The sequence below is a fragment of the Tupaia chinensis genome, unplaced genomic scaffold (assembly GCF_000334495.1).
Source record: "Tupaia chinensis unplaced genomic scaffold, TupChi_1.0 Scaffold000231_1, whole genome shotgun sequence".
Classification (NCBI taxonomy): Eukaryota; Metazoa; Chordata; class Mammalia; order Scandentia; family Tupaiidae; genus Tupaia; species Tupaia belangeri.
This window is the reverse complement of record NW_006159706.1, coordinates 2,061,176-2,065,107: the sequence shown is the minus strand read 5'-3', so window position 1 is coordinate 2,065,107 and position 3,932 is coordinate 2,061,176. Positions and strand designations below refer to the sequence as shown.

The 3,932-nt window shown below is 44.1% G+C and overlaps 1 protein-coding gene across 6 annotated transcripts in view; it reads right to left on the bottom strand.

Annotated features, from left to right (window-relative positions):
- Window positions 1–3,932, bottom strand: part of INO80E (INO80 complex subunit E) — a 13,032-nt gene that overhangs the window by 7,602 nt on the left and 1,498 nt on the right. The window lies entirely within an intron of this gene.

Genomic DNA, 3,932 nt, shown 5'->3' with positions numbered 1-3,932 from the left:
ACGCGCCAGATAGAGACATATAGACAGAAAGCGAGAAATCACCCCCCAGGGGGTATGGTCATGCTGCAATCCCTTCTCCTCCATTCTCCTCTCGGGATCTTGGGCACGCACGCACACGTGCCCGGCGTGAGTTTTAAGCCACTGGGTCCGGGATGTGAACCGCGGTCGACTACGTGGGAGTCCAGCGACATAGCCATTACGCTAACTGCTGGTTCCCCTCTCATGCATCCCATCCTAAAGTTCCTCTCAAACAGGAAGTTAACTGGAGGACCTTTAGGAAGGGCGAGGCTAAAATAAAAATAAAAGCCAAGCTTTTTCACCACGACCTAATAGTAGATGAGCCATCTACTACTTACCCCAGGAGCTTTATCTCCAGCCCTCCTGTATCAGTCAACGAATGAGTGCTGTGTGTTCCAGCAAACATTATTTACAGAAATAAACAGTTGTTGTTTGCTGATCCTTCTCTGCACCCATGTTTAAAGGTACCCTGGAGAGAGGTGATTCTATGGAGAGAAGTGATTCTATATAGCATGGCTTATGGATTTTACCAACTGTGGGTCCCAATCCATTAGTGGATCTGTATGTAGTTAGCATTAAAAGGGAAAAAAAAGTGGGCCAGGTGGGGGGTGGTGGTGAAGGTGGCTAGATTCCACATGGCCAACTGTACAGTTTGAGCTCTGGACCCAGCAGTTTGAAAAACACCAGATGCATGCCAAAATCCCAGGATGAGAATGGAGAAGGGATTATGGCATGGCCATCTTCCCTAAGTGGTGATTTCTCATTTTTCCCCTTTATCTCTCTGTCTCTCTCCAGTGAGAGCATACACCCTACAGCAAACTTTAAAACAATGATTTATGGGGTCCAGCAGGTGGCATAGTGGTTGAGAATGCTGGACTCCCACATGGCCAACCGTGGCTTAAGTCCCGGACCTACCTGGCAGCTTGTTTTCTGACTTTCTCTCTCTCTCTCTGTCCCTCTCTGTCCAAATTTAAAAAGTAAAGAAAGAAATAAAGCTATATAAAATTATAAAAACATTATTCATGGACACTGGGATTTGAATTAGTATACCTTTTACATGACAAACGGGGGGTGAAGGTCTTAAAAGAGTTAGTGGAAAATGCATGTTATATACAAATTATGCATGTATTTCAGTTTTACGCCAAAATAACCTTATACCTTTTCCCATCAATTTTTTTTTTCTTTTTTGAGAGGTTTTCATTATAGGGTGCGTGCGCTCGCCAGACAGACAGAGACATAGAGACAGAAAGCGAGAAATCACCCCCCAGGGGGGATGGTCACGCCGCAATCCCTTCTCCTCCATTCTCCTCTCAGGATCTTGGGCACGCACGCACATGCGCCCGGCGTGAGTTCTAAGCCACCGGGTCCGGGACGCGAACCGCGGTCGACTATGTGGGAATCCAGCGACATAGCCATTACGCTAACTGCTGGTTCCCTCCCATCAATTTTTTAAAATATATTTTTTTATCTTTTTCCCAACCATTTAAAAATGTAAAAGCCAGTTTTAGTTTGCAGACCTCAGAAAAGCAGTTAACAGGTAACATGTGACTAGAATGCTGAAGAAAGGCCTTTTGGTGGCCCTGTAGACTAATGCTTAAGAAGTCCTATTCTGGGACCGGCAGGTGGTGTGGTGATTAAGGGTACTGGACTCCCACACGGCTGACCATGGTTTGAATCCTGGACCTGGTGAGTTGCTTTCTCACTTTTTCTCTCTCTCTTTCTCACTTTGTCTCTCTGTGGTCAAATTAAAATAAATAAATAAATAAAGTTAAATAAAATATTTCTTTTTTTCTTTTTTTTTTGGAGAAGTTTCTGCTATAGGGTGCATGCGCTTGCCAGAAAGACAGAGAGAGACAGAGAGATAGATATTCACTCCCTAATCCCTGGGACCTGTAAATATTATGCTATGTGGCAAAAGAGACTTTGCCGATCTGTTCAGTCCAAAACTTCTAAATAAGAATAACCTAATGAGATCAGGCTGATTACATGAGCCCTTAAAACCAGAAATTTTTCTCCAGTATGAGTGAAAAAGATACAGCATTGTATCTGTGATGATGACCCACATGGGAAGTTCTGGGTTTGCATCTGAGATCTCCCTGAAAACACCAGGCACAGACTTTCTCCTGATCCAGGGCTGGCTGGGGCTGAGAGTGTATCATGGTGTGAAGATTTTCTGCCTGTCTGTATGTGTATGTGTGTGTGTATTTCTCTTTTTTTCTTTCACTTATGGATTTAGAAATAAATAAACTTTTTAAAGAAGAGATGTGGCAGAGGGGGAAGCCAGAGAGATTCAAAGTATGAAAGGAACTTGGCCTTTCCTTGCTTACCAGATACTACCTACAAAGCATGAGAAAACCTCTCCAAAAAAAAAAAAAAATCTTTAAAAAAAAAATCCTTTTCCACACAACTAACTGTGGTTTGAATGCTGGCTCTGATGACTTGAAAAACACCAGGTGTATGTGCATTCATACCCAAAATCTTGACAGGACAGATAAATGGAGAAGAGACTGCAGTATGACCCTACCCGATTGGGAGAGTGTTTTCTTGCTCTCTGTCTGTCTGTCTCTGGCAAGTGCCTATGTACCCTCTGGTAATTTTAATTTTTTAAATATTTATTTACTTATTTATTTTATTTGTTATTATTTGTATTTTAATTTTACCAGAGAAAGACAGAGAGAGAAAGGGAAAGTAAGAAAGCAAGCTACCAAGTCCAGGACTCAAACTATGGTCGGCCATGTGGGAGCCCAGCACCCTAACAACCATGCCACCTGCCAGCCCTCACCCTCTGGTAATTAAAAACAAAAACAAAAATGAAGACTGAGACAGCAGTGGAACAGAGGTTGAGACATTGGCTCCCATATGGCCAACGGTGTGGTTAGAGTCCCGGACCCGATGGCAGCTTGAAAATCACACCCAGGTGTGTGTGTATGCCCAAAATCCCAAGAGGAAACTGGAGGAGTGGGAATTGAGGTGTGATTTCTCACTTTCTCTCTCTGGTGAACACATGTGCCCTATAGCCAAAGAGTTTAAAAAAGGCTTTTCTAGGAACCAATGTTTGAGCTGGAACTTGAAGAAGAAAATAATCTTGTAAAGACGTTAGCTAGATGTTTTTTCTTTTAAAGACAGTTTTGCTACAGGGCCTGTGCACTCACTGGACAGACAGAGAGACAGAAAGGGAGAAATCACTTCCTCCTCTTCCCCCGCCCCTGAGAAGAGATGGCCATGTCGTAATCCCTTCTCCTCCATTCTCCTCTGGGGATTTTGGGCACACATGAACATGTGCCTGACCTGAGTTTTAAGCTGCTGGGTCCAGGACTTGAACCATGGCTGACTACATGGGAGTCTAGCAACATAACCATTATACCATCTGCTGGTTCCAAGGTTATATAGAGTTTTACAGACAAAATACCAAATGTAGATGCCCTGAGTAAGAATGGGCCAGGCTTGCTTGCAGAGCAGAAGGATGATGCATACACAGTACTATTTTTGAGACTTTCTTTTTAGTGTCATTTACAATTAAGTATATCTTACATCACGATCACGCCCCCATATACACACACATTTATATAACAAAATTAAGTAAAGGTTTGTTTTGGGTGCGCACGCGCACATGCACCTGGGGTGTTTTTCAAGCCACTGGGCTGGGACTTGAGCTGAGCTGTTGGCCATGTGGGATCCAACTTCCATGCCACTGGCAAGCCTCATAAATAAAGTTTCATAAAGGGGACCCCAGATGGTGTAATGGTTACATTACTGGACTCCCACATAGTCAACTGCAGTTCAAGTCCTGGACCCGGTGGCTTAAAACTCACACCAGGTGCATGTGCATGCGTGCCTAAGATCCTGAGAGAAGAATGAAGAAGGGATTGCAGTGTGGCCATCCCCCCCCCCCGCGGGGGGGGGGGGGGGGGGGG